Below are 18626 nucleotides of genomic sequence, written 5' to 3' on the forward strand. Positions count from 1 at the left end.
GAAAATATGATCATCTAGAATTGAGTTTACCTCTGCTGCAGACATAAACTGTAAAACACATCCTTGATCCCACTTCAGACATTTATACCTGCCATTCCCTCTACCTGGGAAATTCTCCCCTCAGAGAGCCTTGTTCCTTCTCATTACTCAGGTCACTGCCCAAAATGTCACTTCCTCAGAGAAGCCTTTCCTGACTAGCCAATCTAATACAATCCCTCACCAGCCCCCCAAATCTGGTCACTTTCTATCCCTTTACTTTTCTTTGTTTTTTTCATATGAATTCTTTTTGTTTTTTATCTGTTTACTTGTATATGTCTATCTCCCCCCACTTAGAATGCAAGCTACAGATATATCATTTTATTCTAGACTTTTTTCCTTCTAGCTCATTCATTAATACACCCACTCACTGAACAAATATATATTGTGTTCCAGACCCTGTTTTGTTTATCTGAACAGACAAGGTCACATCCACAGTCCTTTTCAAGACAAGTCTCTCTCGGTAGACTTAATCACTGCCATTTTGAGTATGTGACCTGCTGTGGGACATCACCCTTAAAATTTCTGAAAGCCCTTCTGTCTGGCTGAGTGGACTTACCAGGAATACCTTAATTCTTTCAGCATTTCATAACCACATCCTTGATTTGATCTTACCTTGAGGTCATGTATTAATTTGATCATCTTTTCCTCACTCAAGAGGCTAGAGAGTTTTAATTTTTCAAATTAAGTCTTTCCATATTCCCTCTAAAATTGGCTTGCAAACTGGCCAGTTCTCTTTTGAGTCCATTTCTTTCTTGTGGTAACTTACCATGTATAGCTAGTAAGAGCCAGCTGACACTTTCAACATTCTGCCTGGAGATCCTTTTGGACATGCCCAAAACTTCATTTTCTATCTTCCAAGTTAGCACAGGCATTGATCTGTTATTCTCCCCATGATAGGCACCCTACTGAGCCTTTTGCAAAGCATATTAATTTCCTTCGGATGCCGTAACAAATTACCACAAAAGTGGTGGCTTAATACAACAGAATTTTATTCTCTCACAATTCAGGAGGCCAGAAGTCCAAAATCAAGTTGTTGGTGGGGCCACGCTCCCTCTGAAGGCTCTAGGGGAGGATCCTCCCTTGATTCTTCCAGTTTCTGATGGCTCCTGGCGTTCCTTTGCTTGTGGCAGTGTAATTCCAATCTCTGCCTCTGTCTTCACACAGTCTTCTCTGACTCTCTGTATCCTGTCCTCTTCTCGTAAGACTATCAGTCATTGGATTTAGGGTCCACCTTAATCCAATATGTTTCATCTGCAAAGATTCTATTTCCAGATAAGGTTACATTCTGAGGTTCCCAGTGGACATGAATTTGGGAGGGACAGCGTTCAACCCTCTACACATGAGGATTATTACATATCATTATTTCCCTTTCGTCACTAGGAAAGCTGAGATCTGGGGGGCGTGGGGGGGGGAGATATTACTTGCCCTTAGCTTTCAACCACCCAGTGGCAGTGCTAGGTTGTGGACTCAGCTCAGTCTGATGCCGTTGCATGCATTTTCTAGTATGCCATTCTCCTTCTAGAAAACCAGTCTGCAAGCTCAAGTCTAGAAAGTTATGGTATCAATAGTCATCTACCCATTAGCCCCAGACCTGAGGCAAAAGATCAGAATAGGGCTGTGAATTTGTTTTTCATTTCAGATATGATATTAGTTCTAAGAGGATGATGAACTCATCAGTGTTTTGTAAATGGAAGCAGTCATGCCATGTACTGTAGTTCTGTCCAACCAGGTCAAAGCCATCCAACCATCACACAAAGGTGGGATGCCAGGGACTGCTGTCCTCGGGGGTCCCAGTTCTAACTGACCAGGTGACCTTAAGCAGGCTACTTTTCTGGGCCTCGGTAACAGAAGGGCTGAGCATTGGGAAAAGCCTTCACTGCTGGCGTTTTTCAAATGTATACAACACACTCGTATAGTTACAGGAAAATGTCCTTGCCCGTATGTGTTAATATTTGCTGAAGTGTGGGCAGGGTAGTACCAAGAATGTGCTTACCATTGACTTTTCACCCCCAAGTTAATAGTTAACGTCTCCTTGTTTGACTCTGTTGCTTTTTAGCTTTGGTCAGAAAGAAAAATTTTGAAATACCAAATGGAACAGCTATAACTTTCTTTACTTTTACTTGGTACGGTTTATTTCTGTCAAGTTAGTTCAGGAGAGCTTTTCAAAAATATGCTATTTCCAAAATACAATATACCACTATGCTATTTGCCATTTAAATCTTGGAACAGGTGTTATGTGTTCAAAATAGAAGACTTTTCCTTATATACTTGTGGTGTTTTTAAAAGTTAGAGACCTCTTTTGAAGCAATCAAGAGAATCATTCTTTGTAGGTAGCTCAGTAAAGGTCTGTGGCAGTGCTGTGTGCTGGGAACACCGTGAACTTTGGGGTCACATACACCTTGGTTTGTATTCATGTTCTGTGACCCACTGGTCGTGTAACCTTGGGCAGGTCACATAACCTCTGAATCTCAGTCTCATCTGTGTGCACCTCAAAATAGTCACTTTGTGAACTTATTGGGACTTTTAAAGGAACATTTACAAAAACCTGGCACATAGCAGGAGCTCAGTAAATGTTACCCTCCTGCCTCCTTTGATCAACTTTTTTGTTGGGTCAGGGTCTGCCATTTTGTAGGAGTTTGGGATTAACAGATATACACCACTGTATATAAAATAGGTTAAACAGCAAGGACCTGCTGCATAGCACAGGGAACTATATTCAATATCTTACGATAACATATAATGGAAAAGAATATGAAAAAGAATATATATATGTATGTGCAACTGAATCACTTTGCTGTACCCTTGAAACGAACACAACATTGTAAATTAACTATATTCAGTAAAAAAATTAAAATTAAAAAAAAAGGTACACCATTTTGAAAATCTGGTTAGGACTTTAGTCCCTAAAATTAAATTCCCTTCTTTTCCAAGTCTACTAGTGAAATGGAAAAGGCCCATCTATTTTTCTCATTCTTATTAGGCCTCAGGGCAACATTCTGGAGAAAACCCAAGCCACACAGGATGTTTCTTCCCCACTCAGGAAAGTGTCTGCGTCTGAATCTCTAAGTTTAATCCAGCATCTGCCTCACCAATGGATTTTACCTACTGTGCTCCTGAAACAAAAGGAACACAGTGAAACTGGCAGCAGGCTCACTGGATAAATCCTTGTTGGAACTGGAGGGCATTCTGTCGTGGAGGTAGCAAACGACCACAGCCTGCTCTGGTGCCCGGCCCAGATAAAGTGTTTCCTGTTCAGTGCTGTGGGCACATCTCCTCTTGGCCCTGCACAGAAGTGACAGATGCCCATGGTCGTGCACTAGGGCTTGGTCTGCCAGGGGAGCTTGTTGAGAGGGGATTAGACTGTGGAGGGAAAGCCGTCAGGGGGTGAGGCGCTGTGGATAAGGTCGCTGTGTGCAGAATCCCAGATGCTGCTGCTAGGGAAGAAGAATGGACCAGATCACCTTGGCAGGCCTTTCCAGTCCCAATAGCAGACATGAAACAAGCCTTAGTGGGCTCTCCCACGTGCCAGCTTCTGTGCCTCCAGCTGGAGGAGTGACAAGAAACTAGAAACAGCTCCTCCCAGAAGGTTCCTATTTAGTGCAGGAGACGGCCTGGTAACCATTCAGTGCAACAAGGTAGAGCAGAGGCTGCTCTTGTCCATGGAAGGAGGAATGCATGGTCAACAGCAGGGCCTCTGGAGCCTGACAGCCTGGATTCAAATCCCGCCATCACCACTTGCCAGTTGTGTGACCTTGGGCAAGTTATCTGACTTCACAGAGCCTCAGTGACCCCGTCTGTAAAATGGGACGATAAGAGTACTTACCTCGTGGGGTTGTTAGAAGATTAAAAGAGTATTTTTAAAGTGTTGGGCACATCATGTAAGCACTTTGGTGTTAAATTGCATATAATCCTCAGGGAATCCACTGTCATTATGGACTGAGACAGAGACCACTTTTTCCAGTCTGAAAATCAAGGCACTGAACATATAAGCAGAGCTTTCACGATTTATAAGCATATATTTGTGAAAAGTCTTACAGAAGGTGGAAACATTAAAGCATGTTTGTATTTAACAGATTGCCTTTCACAGACAGAATCCAAGTGTTTGATATTAGCACAGTGTCTGTTTTGCCACTGATTCCTTCTAGCAAAGGCTAACGGGGCCTCTTCCATCTTGGGGAGAGCTAGAAGCATCCCCAAGTCTTCAGCATACCTCCCTAGTTATAAGTAAGGATCGTGTAAGAAAGAACTGTGTGTGGTGAATCTTGGGAACAAAACTGGAAGACTCAGTGATACAGAGAGAGCCGCATGGGCGGGAACCAGTGCTTTCCCAGGCTGGCTCTCCCAGCTTCTGGGTTAGTCGGCTTCCTGTTCCTAATGTTCCCCTGCTTCCACTCTACCCGTCTCAAACCCCACACCAGCATGGAACACGCCCTGAGCACGTATGTGTGTATGTATGAGAGCATGCACATATGCTTGTGGGCATGCGTGTACACACACACACACACGCATGCCAGGGTTATCTTTCTCTGAGGAAATGACATTGCTTCTGACTAGATTTAACCAGCCCCCCACTGTGGCCCTGAGGTCTAGAAACCAAGCCGTATCTCCTACACACCACTGGTCTACTGCTTGCACATTCTGACCTTGTCAGCATGTCCTTTTTTCCAGCCCAATACCCTCCTCCCTGACCAGGAGACAGAATTTCCCCGGGCTCCACAGGACACAGCCTGCAGTCACCCTCTGCCTCCATACTGGGAACCTGACCAAACCAGTCCTAACCACTGGGACCTCACCCGGGGTAGATGGCCAGGCAGCCCTGAGCACCTGTCCAGGTGAAGGGGCATCACTCTGCCCCTCTGCAGAATAGCCTCTCCTTAATCCCCACATTCAACCATTTTCCTCCAAACTCATTTATAAACAGCACTTACCCCTCCAGGGAAGCATCCCATGGTGTGCAGTGACGGAGGTTTGGACCTTGAGCCAAAGACTGTTCTAGCTGTGGACACCATGGGGAGGTCCCATAAGCATCTGGGTCTTGATTTTTCCCTGCACATGTTAAGTATCCTATAAAGTTGTATAGGAGGAAACACTGTAAATTTTTAGGGGAAACAGTCCTTCTTTGCCCTTTCTGTTCCTAGACCTCCTCTTTTTCCACCCTTGCCCCTCACACCACTTACTCTCCATATCAGAAACAATATTTTCATTAATCGTCAGTTCCTCTGGCCACATATTTCTGGCTACTGATTCCACGGTGATAAACTTATTTGAGCAGTGAAAGATGGAGAGTATGTGAAAGATGGAGAATATGAGGACTATGAACTTCTCAAGAGCGGGACTGTGTGCTGACCCCCCCTCGTCCCTAGCCCAGTACCTGGTTGAGTGAATGAATGAGCAAATGAATGAATGGATGATGGGTTTGCTACTTAGTATGGGAAAGACGTCCCATGCCAACCAGACCGAAGACTCTCTCTGGTAATGTGACCGCAGAATCCCACAAAGATGAGCTCCATTGCAAAGACTAACAGAGATGGTGTGACGCAGAAATGCCCCTACTTCTGCCCTGCACATTCTGATCCTTGCTGCCTTCTCCCCGAGCCAGGACTCTTCCCAGGGTCCACCATTATGGCAGCCAGTTGCTCCAGTCAGACATGAGGGTTATCTTCACCCACCTACCCACCATCGTTGAGTCCTAGTGATCCTGAACGCCAGAACTTCTCTCTCTCAACGGCTACCACTATTTTTAGCCATCATCCTTTCTTTCCTTGTTTACTATACAGTTCTAGACCTCCCAACCCCTCTCTGCATTTGTTCAGCCAGAGTAATCATTTTACAGTGAAAGCAGGTCATGCCAGTTCCTTGCTGAAAATTCTTCAGTGACTTCCCACTACACTTAGAACTCAAGATAAAGTTTTTTTTAAAATTTTATTTATTTATTTATTTTTTATTTTTGGCTGCATTGGGTCTTCGTTGCTGCGTGCGGGCTTTCTTCTAGACGTGGCGAGTGGGGCTAGTCTTCGTTGCATTGCGTGGGCTTCTCATTGCAGTGGCTTCTCTTGTTGCAGAGCACGGGCTCTAGGCACGTGGGCTTCAGTAGTTGTGGCACAGGGGCTTCAGTAGTTATGGCTTGTGGGCTCTAGAGTACAGGCTTAGTAGTTGTGGCGTGCAGGCTTAGTTGCTCCGCGGCACGTGGGATCTTCCTGGACCAGGGCTTGAACCAGTGTCCCCTGCACTGGCAGGCGGATTTTTAACCACTGTGCCACCAGGGAAGTCCTGAGATAAAATTTTGAGAATAAAATCAAAACTCCTTTGTACAGTGTCTAAGTAAGAGGAATGCTTAAGTGCTGTAATAAATGGAATAAAAATTATGTAATGGTTGAAACACAAAAGAAGGTTACTTCACAGTACCATACCAGTCCATGGTGAATGGCCCTAGTAAGCCAGCAGCTATCCCCCAGGATTTAGGGACCAAAGTGCCTTCTGTCTTGCACTCCAGCATCTTTGTCTCAAAGACATCTGCTTCTAGCTGGAAAGATGGGAAAGAGGGCATATGGAGAAGGTGGACCTGCTTCTTCAAAGTCTTGATCAAGAAATGACATGCATCATTTTGATTTGTAGTCAGATGGCCACATCTAAATGCAAGGGGCTTGGAAATCTAGTGGTGTCCTGACTGGACAGCCTTTTCCCAGGAACAAGTCTATACTCTGGAAGCATGATCTTTGATGGGAGCTGGCCATCTCTACAACATGGGGCACGCGGGGCCACAAATCCTCTGGTCTGCTTTTCCTACTTCATTTGAGGCCACCAACATACCTCTCCGCTCAGTGGCTACTCTTTTCCTTTGTCACTGGATCCTACTCTCTAGCTCCCTCAAAGCACACCCACCATGACACCCTCCCTTGAATTTCTTGAGCACACCAACCTCTTCCTGCCTCAGGGTCTTCACACATCTTGATCTACTGCAGAGTTCTCCTCTTCCTTCTACTCCCACCCTTCTGATTTTGCTGGGCAAACTCTAACAGTTCTTTTCATTTCAACTTCAATATGTCTTCTTCAGAGAGGCATTCCTGACCTCCTCCACATACAAACTCATATCTGCCTATTATGGTGTCTCATGGGGCCATATTCTTTTTCTTCCTAACACACATGTAGCTAAAACTTTCTTCGTGTGGAGCTTTGTTAATGCTTATTTTCTCTTGCTAGACTCCCTGAGAGCAAGAACCTGTTAGATTTGTTCATCACTTGGGTTATGCTTTGGTTATATACCCAGGACCGAGGTCAGCACCATAATTATTTGTTGAATGAATGGATGTATGAATGAGTGAATAAATGCCTTGTTTTCAGGATTGTGAAATTAAATTAATTAAGGTCAGAAGACAGGGTAATCTTGTATTTATTTAGCATTTATCGTATGCCATCACTTAGCTAAAACCCTTACATTATCTAATTTCATCCTCAGACCAACTTTTCAAGAGAAGTATCTTTGGCCACTTTCTCTACAATGAATCTGAAGCCCATGGTTCCTAAGCATTTTGCTGCAGTTCAAACAGCCAGAAAGTGGTGAAGGCTGAGTTCATGCCCACAGTACCAGCTCCTAAAGCCCAGGGATCGCTAGGGTTTTAGAGGGAGTGTCCTGAAAGAAAATTTGACCAGCAGGAAGTTCAGATCAAGCAAACTGCTTTAGGACCAGAGGTCTTAGCTCACTCCCTCCCCTCTCAGCTAAATTTTCTTTCTTTCTGTGTAGGCAGGTGCTGTAGAATGAGGTTTTTTCTTTTTTCTTCTCTTTATATTTAAATATGTGCTGGTCAAATTTAAGTATTTCTATATTGCCACCCACTTCACCCTCATAAACTCTCCCATCCATGTCTTTCATGTTCCAGGAAGTACACATTCTAACAGGACCTTTTGCTACGAAGTGTGTCCATTCAGAAAAGCAAGTAATAGACAAACACAGGCTTAGCCATTGAGGCCTGAGTGCTGGGAGGCCAAGCAACTCTGACTCTCTATCAGGATTTCCCTGGGCCCCCAGGGTCCATACACAAAAGAGGCGCTGGCTGAGGGGCAGAAAAATATTACCAAGCCCCAAAAGGAAGAAAGAAGGACCTGTGGCATAAAAGCAGTATTTTAGTATGAGTCATCCTGTGGGCAACTGCTGGTCAGTGTTCTCCAGCAGTGAGTTGGTAGAGGTAGCTGTAGAGATTTAGAGTCTTCTCCTCCATTTTTCTTTTAGTCAATTAAGAAGCTAGAATTAGGGGCTTTCAATGAAATGCCAGCCTCAAGAAGGCAAGGTATATTCCCTTAGAAGAGACAACTTAAAATCAGAGACCCAATTGGATGCTTCTGCTGGTACCTAGCAATGCTCATTCAATTGCCTTCTACAGAGAATGCCTGAACACGTAGGCATGGAGACATAGGGGCATGTTTTGCACTCAAGAAGTTATACTTCTATGACTCTACCCCATATGCCAACCATAGTGGGATGTGGTAGATCTCAGGCTTCATTCATTAGTCCATGAATAGGTATTGAGTGCCCTGGGATGTGCCTAGCATTTTTCTAGTGCTGGAATTTGATGCTCAGTTTTCCAGAAATCACACTGAATGGTCTGGATACGGGAGTTCTCTTAAGAATCTGTGACCCGCACAGAAGAGCGGTGTATGGGACTCATGAGCTTGGCAATGGTACCCAAGCATACTTGAGGTTACAGTGGGACAGAATACTTTCGATTGCCATGATCCAGAAAATCTGTATGCATAGGCCATAAGTCACATGTCTGATCACCCTCCTTGGCCAAATTCCCCTTACTTCCTCTCGCATAACCTGTCTGTTGAGAAGTTTGAAAGGATGAAACAGCAAAGACACAGGTGTGCCCAGACCACAACTGGGCAAAGAGCCTGTAACAGGCCCTGAGAGTTTTCAAACTGATTTTTTACTGTGAAATGTAGTTTACTCAACTACTAGATTAGATAGAGTCCAGAAAAGAAAAGGAGGGCACGCTCAAATGGAGTAACTGAGGTGAGTGTAAGGAAGGATGGTTTTTGAGGGTGTGGACAGGGTCAGGAAGCCAACATGGGCCAGTGAGGCACCTGAGGCTAGCAGCCGTGGGAGCCTTTGCCTCCCCGGTCCCGAGGTGGCGCAGGGAGGGGTGATGACCCGCACAAGAGCCGTGGCCTATGGAAGAGGACTGCAGCCCCTCATCCTCCCACGCCTCCTACAGTGACAGCAGACAGAAAGCAGGGGTGACGGAGAGCCTCCCGTCAGGGTTGGTCTGCTGGGAAAGGCAATAGAGACTGCCCAGCATACTTGCTAATAAACTCCACCACCACGGAAGACATGTGTGTTGCTTGATTGCTTGCAGTGCGCCAGGCTCTGTGCTGGGCGCCAGGAAATGCCTTCTCTCATTTTATCCTCAGGTCAGACGGTTGAGTCCCATGGGCTTCTCTTCACAGCTTGTGGATAAGGATCAGATCTTAAAACTCTTGGAGCTCCAGAAGCAAAACAGTGTTATGTCCACGGGAGGTAGGAGTAAATATTGTGGTCCAGTTATTTGAAAAACACAGGAGCCTCGGAAAAGAATATGGGACGTGGGGGGACACTGTTAACCAAATAGCTCTCCCTGTGTCACCGGCAGGCACAACCCCTGGCCTGGAGTCCTGGATTCTGGGCTCCAGTTCTGCCCCTAACAAATTAGACAACCTTGAGTAAATTATTTCCCTGACTCTGTGAGTTTACGAGACCCCCATCTCCTTGCCCACCTAAAGGCACGCAGCAATTCAGTTCCCAGCAGTTCAGTTCTGTTGACAAAGGGTGGGTGAAATGAATTCGTGTCACTTCCCAGTTTGGAGTTTCCAAAATCATCACACTGTCCCAAGAGCTAAATTAGTCAAAGTCCAAGTGAGCCATTAAATTAACACCCCATGAACTTATGCTCCTCACTTGATTCATTAGACAGTTTTCAATTTTAAACACCATTCTTGGGGAGGAAAGCTAAAGCAGGGCTTGTCTAGAGCTTTCTACATTACTTTCTGGGGTCACCTGACTGATTCACATACCCTGATGTTTTTTTTGGTTTTTTTTTTAAATTTTATTTGTTATTTATTTATTTATTTATGGATGTGTTGGGTCTTCGTTTCTGTGCGAGGACTTTCTCCAGTTGCGGCAAGCGGGGGCCACTCGTCATCGCGGTGCGCGGGCCTCTCACTGTCGTGGCCTCTCTTGTTGCGGAGCACAGGCTCCAGACGCGCAGGCTCAGTGGTTGTGGCTCACGGGCCCAGTTGCTCCGCGGCATGTGGGATCTTCCCAGACCAGGGCTCGAACCCGTGTCCCCTGCATTGGCAGGCAGACTCCCAACCACTGTGCCACCAGGGAAGCCCTTTACCCTGATGTTTTTAACACATTGTTCCGTTCACTGACCCTGTTGTCAGGCTTAGTAATTTGTGGTGGAAGTAAAGGTGACTTTCTATAACTGGAATTCCATGCCTATATAGTATCAAAATTTGGTTACCCAGTTAGAATTAGGTTGCCCCTGGCACTGGATCTTTGAAACAGTAAAAGGCTGGAACTCAAATTCAGGGAAAGAGAGCTCACATGCTCCCGGGGGGCTGCCAGCCTTGTGATTCTCACAACTTGTGTTAAGTGACCAGAATCATATTCCTTCACCCAAAGGCTTGTTCTCATGGACAGTGCATGCAGTGGGTACCGGGCTCCCTAGGTGATGATTCATGAGCTGGACGGGGAGTTAGGAGTCCAGAGCTCTGCTACTGACCTGCTGTTTATCTAGCATGTGGGATGGGAAAGTCACTCCTGGCTTAAAAACCTGTTAAGTGTGCAAACATCATATGATATCACTTATATATGGAATCTAAAAAAAAAAAAATGATACAAATGAACTTATTTACAAAACAGAAATAGACTCACAGACATAGAAAACAAACTATGGTTACCAAAGGCAATAGTGCAGGGGGCTGGGGGGTTGGGTGGGGAGATAAATTAGGAGTTTGGGATTAACAAAACAAAAACAAAGACAACAAAAACGAAAAGCCTGTTAAGTGTTTCCCATTGTGCTTCTGTGGGAGCCTAGCATCCTATCTAGCTTAGCTGACCTTGCTCAGTGCCACCTTCCACTGCCTTGCTGTGCACTGGGCATCTGATCTTGGCCCTCATAGCCCTCCCCTGCCCTGCTCAATGCCACAAGTACCCACCATGCAAACTATGCATCTTAGGATTTGTCCCCTCCTTGCTCTGCTTCGAGTCGTGTCTCTGCATCAGCTGCATCTTCTTCGTGGGTCCAGCTCACATCTGGGCTCTGGCAACACCTCCTCTACCTTTGCTCCTCCGGCCCCTGAGGGTGATAGCAGCTTCCCTCTGTTGATGGTCTCTGCGTGGCCTCAGTGTCTCCCGGGTGCCCTTTCAGCTTTTCTCCTCCCTCTCGTCCCTGCACAAAATTCCTGGCATGGGATCTATCTTCCTGTCTGGACCCTTCTGATACACTGGCCTTCTTTTTGTTACTTAAATGGCCGTGCTACCTGCTCCTTCTGTTGTCCCCTGCAAAGATCCAAATGCCCCTACACTTCTCATCAAGACATCCCTCCTTTCTCGAGCCTGGCCAGCCCAGAGCTGCTTCAGATTCCTGGAGAGGGGTTTCTTTCCAAATCAGGCAAGGCCCTGGAGCTCGAGCCCAAGGTTACACAGAGCCAACTCGCTTCTACGTTCCTGAATTCTGAAAAAGCCCAGAGGTACCAGCACTTGCATGAAAGGTCACTGCTCATTTTTATCAAACCACATTGCTCTGCACGGCTGGACTGCGGCCTTCAGTCGGGATTTCCTGTGTGGCAGATTTTCTCTCCTCTTGGATAACAGTGATACTTGCTGCAAGCATCTAATAGAGCCTGAAATTACCCTGGCAAGTTATTTACCCTTTTCCAGAGTGGCATTAGGCTCTGTGTGCTGTTTATCTAGCACTGTCATTTTGTTTTTATTAAGTTAGCCCTTGCACTTCCAAAGTGTGCGATAGGCTCTGTAAATACTTTATTAGCCTTCGTAATTAGTTGTTACATCTCACGCCGCCGCTGGGAAGTGGGTCAATGTGACAGTCCCCGTTTTACCACAAAGGTGGAAGAGAGCCACCCGGAGATGGGAAAGAGGACTTAAGTCTGGGGGCAGAGGATGAAGCTCCTCCTTCCAATGAAAGGCAGGAACTTTGCTGGCTGGAGTTGATAGGGGTCTGATAGTCCAAATTGTGGACAATGAGAGTAACCCTCTATCACCTGCAAAGTGGGTCGTGATGCCTCTACAGGGTGTTGGGAATCGGGTGAGAAAATATAAGAAAAGCAGATGGTACACAGACAAGTCAGCACACAGTAGGCACTGATAACACCAGTTCCCTTTGCTCCATCCTTTACTCTCTGCCCCCTTTCATTACTACCCCCCAAGGAGGCTTGATTTATTCACCAGTAGAGTGGACTGCGGGAGGGGAATGCAGAAATAGCTTCAGTCTGTGATGCGTGTGTTCTGAAAATGAGACCTGAAAAATCTCTTATTGAAGAGGATTTATTTTCTTTGTGGTCAAGTAAATGCTAAGTTTTAAACATGCTTTCCAGGGTAAAAAAAAAAAAAATTATATAGAGCTATTAAATTAACTTGTTGGTTGTGATATTTAAATCCTTTCTACCTTGCTTATTTTTAGGTCCTTGATATACCAAATAATGACAGTTGTAATAAGATCTACTATCATTGTGATTTTGTCAAGTTCTCCTTGTATTTCTAGGCATTTTTGTTCTATGTATTTTCAGTTTTCTTTTTAAATACTTCGTTTTTCTGAATTAACAAACGAAACTTTCCTGAGAATGTAAATAATTTTTATGTTTAAAATATTCATCATTATGTTGAATTTAATGTTATCTTAAATGTTCTAATTCAACCTAAAATCACAAATTTAAAACAAATATTTAATACACATTTTATTTTATTTTTGAGTTCCAATAAAACTTTATTTACAAAGACAGGTAGTGGGCTACATAGACAGATAGACAGCTTAATAGGGATAGAGATATATACATGGATATATATAAATAGGAAATGTTAATACACATTTTATTTTTTTAATTTTTATTTATTTTTTTAACATCTTTGTTAGAGTATAATTGCTTTACAATGGTGTGTCAGTTTCTGCTTTATAACAAAGTGAATCAGTTATACATATACATATATCCCTGTATCTCCTCCCTCTTGCATCTCCCTCCCTCCTACCCTCCCTATCCCACCCCTCTAGGTGGTCACAAAGCACCAAGCTGATCTCCCTGTGCTATGCGGCTGCTTCCCACTAGCTATCTATTTTACGTTTGGTAGTTAATACACATTTTAAGTTTGCGTTAAATTTGAGTTAAATTAGCCAAATTCTCATATTATGCATACCTAAAATGCCAAATATAAAATGATTCCCTAGTGGGAAGCAGCCGCATAGCACAGGGAGATCAGCTCAGTGCTTTGTGACCACATAGAGGGGTGAGAGAGGGAGGGTGGGAGGGAGATGCAAGAGGGAGGAGATACGGGGACAGATGTATATGTATAGCTGATTCACTTTGTTATAAAGCAGAAACTAACACACCATTGTAAAGCAATTATACTCTAATAAAGGTGTTAAAGATAAATAAATAAATAAATAAAACCTGGCTAAGCACGGAAAAAATAAAATAAAATAAAATGATTCCCTCTTAACAAAAAAAAAAATCAGTAGAATGATTTTTATTCTCTTAAGCCATTATATCCTTAATTCTTAATCTAACTGTGGTTTAAAGATTCTAAATCTTACTGTGGTTTAAAGATGCCTACGTATTAAAGAAGTTAAATTCTGCTCCAGGTAAGCAAGGTTATTTCTTATTAGAGATTTTTGCCAGAACATGATACCTGGAGCCACAAGACCCAGAACAGTCCCTCTCTCTACCTGTCATATCGAGCCCCTCTTTAGTGGGTTGAGCCATATGAAATTGGCATGGTGTCAAAGATGTTCAGATATTCGTTCAACTTAATGAAGAGATTTATATCATGGGCTTCAAAACACAAAGAAGCAGCATCCTTATAGCTCTCGTTACCTAATTATGTAAGAACCGTGTGACCTGGAGAATTAGGTAACAAGAGTAACATTTGCGTGACCTTGAGCCGTCTTTATGAAGTCACTTTCAGGAGGTCATTGGACATTGATTTTCCTCTGACTCAGGGTCAGACAGTACCTTCTAACTTTGGTATACCCATATTTCTGTATTCTTTACTGGTATAATTAATGAATCAATAATAACCAATATGATAGCAGCATGAGTAATGGGATCCAATAGACAATACGTTCTATCCCACTTACCTTCATATCCAGTTTTCAGTCCAGAGATATTTATCCTCTCCAGAGATTATTGCTTCAGCCTTCCCTGGCTGTCCATGCTTGACCATCAGCCTTCTAGGGAGGGCTGGGAGAGGAAGACTGTGGAGAGGTCCCCCTGCTTAGCACACACGCTTTCCCTTAATTCCCCTACCAACCTTGACTGTGTCTCGTGTCCTCTGCATTGAGTCTTTCTAAGTCAGCCTACCTAGGAGGAGGCAGATTCCCTCTGAGGGGGCTGTTCCCTGACACTGGCACGGAGGAGAGTATAGCTAATATGCAGACATCTTTAACCGGCCCCCCTGGTTCCAGCTCCCAGGGCCTCCCTGCCCTTTGCTGTCCTTGGTGTTTCTGAGTCCAGATTCTGTAGAGTGAATTGGCTCTACCGTGCTTCACCCACATTTTGATTTCCAAACGTCTGTTGAATGCTTTCATCTGTTGCTGTTTCCTCTCCTGTTTCTTTGACCTCTTGCGGGGGTTTCCTTTTTAAAATTCATTTACAATCATTTCAGTGGGGTCACAGGAGAGAGAAGTAGTGTGGTCAACTTAAACCGGATGTCCATCCATTTTGATTTTACCCTGTGCATTAAAAGAGTTCTTGCTCTCTGTTCTTTCTAATTCTCTCTTCAGATCTTTGATCTCATATGACTTTCTTTTCGTGTAGTTCTTCCACCATGAATTCTTCTTAGATAGGATACTGAAAGAGCTTCCCATGCCACATGGTAAATAAGTGAAAAGAGCCTCATACCAATATGCATGCTGTCAACTTATTTGAGTTACCCGCATGATGGAAAACATCCAGCCAGCGCCTGGGCCAAAAATCCAGGCTGGTCAGCACCCCCTTCATCCAGGTCTCCCCTGCGATACTCAACAGCTGGTTCACACTAAACTCGCAGCTCCAGCCACGACACCTGTGTACGTCTGAAAATTCAGCTGCCTCGGCTAAGGCCTCCTCCCCAGTCTTCTCCTTTAAGGAGAAGCTCTTCCAGTCTTCTCCTTTAAGGCCTGGCTCAGACTGTACCCTCAGCAGCGAGCCCCCTTTCCGTTCCCCTTATTGGGATGAGTCTCTCGCCGGCCCTGCTCCCCTCACTGCACCCCACTTTATGAGTAGAGCTGCCTCCGCCTCCTTGCTGGACTCAGGAAGCACTGCCCACCCGATACACACACCCGCTAGCTAGCTGGTACCTCACAAAGCAGGGCTTGCTTCATAGTCTCGCTTTATCTCCCTCTGTTTCCCCTGCAGGTTTCTAGTACAGGTCTTGGCCCTTCTCTCCAGAGAACAATGGACATTCAGTCATCTGTCCGTGAAAGCTTCTCAGGAACGCTGCCTGGGCAGCCAGAGGGAAGGGTTGCCCCACCCAGTGGGTGACTCCAGCCTCCCACAGAGCCAGGGGCCCCTGGGTCTGAGCCACCAGCCTTGGATGGTCTGGAGGCCCACAGACTCATCTCATGGGCCTGTAAAAACCAGACTGGCTGGGGATCCTTAACCTGCTGGGTGGGTCCACAGTGCAGAGCTCACCTCCTACCCACCATCCTGCAGAAAGCATGAGAAAAGCAATGGCTGAAATGACACAGCAGAAAGAGAAGGGTCACACCAACCTTTGATTAATAAAAAGCTCAGTAGATAATCAATTCCAAAAAAATTATATAAACTACCCTGCCCCCTCCTCCTGCGAGGCCTCTCCCAAGAATATTGCAATCAGTCTTTACAAAGTACCTAAGAAATTTTTCCCAGTCCCTGGAAAAATCCCTACGTATAATTTCTTCTAATGCCAGGAGGATGGTTTCTGCAAAGATTGTAGGACTTGTTTCTCTCGGGGAGGGACTCTCACAAGAACTCTGTTGAGTCTGAGGGCTTTGGGGATGCCTGAGCTCTTGCTTCACGATTTAGATCCAGTAACCAATCCTTGAGGCAGGTATTATTATCCCCACTTTACAAATAAAGAACCCGAGACTCAGAGAAGTGAAGTGTCCCACCCAGAGTCACTGAGGATTGACGCTCAGAACCTGGGTCTCCACATCCCGGGCTCTTTCTACCATCCCAGGCTGCTTCCATGATGGGTGAACAGAAGAGGAAGGAGAGGCCAGAGACTCTAGCTTTGCCCCCGCCTACACTTCTCTGTGGTGGTTCTGAATTTCCAAAACACATGGACCATGACGTGCACTTCTAGGGCACTTCACCACTGCACTGATTTCTCATGTGTAGAGCACTGGATTAGAGACGTTGTCAGACCTTGGACTGTCCTACTCAGGGAAGAAAATTGAAAGCCACTGCCCAGTGTGTGACATGGCTCTGGAGAATTTGTTTCAATCCTCAGCTTCAAAAATTAAAATCTTCTAATCTGAGACTTAGCTTTTGACCTCTAACAAGGAGAGTAAATAAGCAAACCCAGACAACACAAGCACTGCACAGAGTCACGGAAGCCCAGTCTAGCATTTTAGCAATTAGGGGTACTTGTCCATAAGGCACTTAAAAATCCATTTAGACCGTCCAAGTCGGTTCAAGCTCTTTAATCTTGGATAAAGTAAACAAGACTGTTTTTAAGTTGGTTGGGGTTTTTTTTTCTATTTTAAAGCAATGATACTGGGAGAGAAAAAAATAAGACATTCAAGGCCAGACCTTTGGACCCCAGTAATGTATAACAGCTGCAGAGGCTGGTCAGACCTTTTGGTGATATTTTCAGTCTGCCAACGCCAGCTCACCCTTTCGTAGATTGAAAACAACACATCTCCTTGAAGTACACTTCTCTTTTCATTTGTGGCTTGGAACTTCCTAAGGGCAGGGCCCAAACATTATTCTGCACCCCACAAAGTGTAGCTCAGCCCATAGGGTCTCAGTAAATGCTTGCTCACAGGCTGACCGTTGGAAGCAGCAGGCTGTGCTGTCACCATTCGTCACTGGCAATGAACAGATCTCACCATAGCCCATAGGCACCCCGCTCTCCAGCCAACCAGCTCACTTCCAGTTTTGAAAAGCTTCAAGCTACTCCGTGCCCCTTGTCTTGCACACTTTGGTTCTCCACCTGGAGCACGCTGTCTGCCTCCTGCCCCCGCCCCCATCTCTCTCAGCTGAAGGGGCACCTCAGAGGAGCTTTTCCTGATCTCCTTGGGACTTCCCTGGTTTATCTTTCTGCTACCAGTCTCTTGGCAGTGAGTTCTGGAAGGGCTACTACGTATTTCTCAGTGTTGATCTGTTTAATGTCTGTTTTCCCCACCAAACTCCATGGAGGCAGGGACAGCAAGTGCTTTATTCCCTGCTGTATCCCCAGTGCCCAGCACAAGGCCAGCCAGCCTGGGGACTGAGTGGAGGAGAATAACTTAGACATCAAGAGCACCAGGTAAACAAATCTCAGCCTTCCTCCCTTCCAGTCAAAGGTCTCAAAGTATAACGTGCCCTTTAACCAACATGGCTCAGCCAACTGATTACTCAGCCAAGGCCACAGAACTCCCAGTTTAGAGGGTGTGGCTCGCAAGGGCCTAAGGAGAAACGCTGTGCACTTGTGGTCGGAACAAGGTGCACCTACAAGGGAATTCCTGAGAAGAGGAGGTAGAATGTGGCCAGAGGGTGGAAATCCATGCCTACTGCCACTTGGAGAAGTTGTTCAACGGACCTGCAGTCACACCTTCACTCCTTTGAATTCCTGTTGGACTGCAAACATACCTGAGGAACGTTCCACCCAAAGGATGAGAAGTTGGGTGTATCTCTACTGGCTTTCATCCTCCACAGGTTGATGGTGGCTCCGTGGGTTTTACCTCCTCACACTGGGAGGCTGTGCTTGTGTGAGGGCTCCCCGCTTCAGAGATGGCGCTGTGGCAGGGACACGGGAAGATCCGTCTTGCATTTGAGCTGGACGTCGTCATGTGAGCCCACACTGAGTTTCCATCAGAGCTGCGGCCAAATCATAGGTGGGCTGAGGGAGCGTGGCACAGGGTACCAAAAGCATTGGCTACCACCACATTGTCCCTCTGCATCTCCTGCTCTCCACTGTGCCTGCAGGTGCACTGCTCACCACTGGATCATCCAGAAGACTGATTAGTGAGTCTAGCCCAAAGGACACTGGCATGGAAGGTAGCTGCCTTTCTTAGGGCTCCCTAAGAAAGGGACCGCCCCCTCCATCTTCCTTCTGACCACGACCTTTGTCGTATCCCCCCTCCTGCAGGGCACTCCCATGTGATGGAGAGGAGAGTCAAGCTCAACTGGCCCCAACGGTAGAAGACAGCTGC

The sequence above is a fragment of the Balaenoptera acutorostrata genome, chromosome 10, assembly GCF_949987535.1.
Source record: "Balaenoptera acutorostrata chromosome 10, mBalAcu1.1, whole genome shotgun sequence".
In the NCBI taxonomy this organism is placed as follows: domain Eukaryota; kingdom Metazoa; phylum Chordata; class Mammalia; order Artiodactyla; family Balaenopteridae; genus Balaenoptera; species Balaenoptera acutorostrata.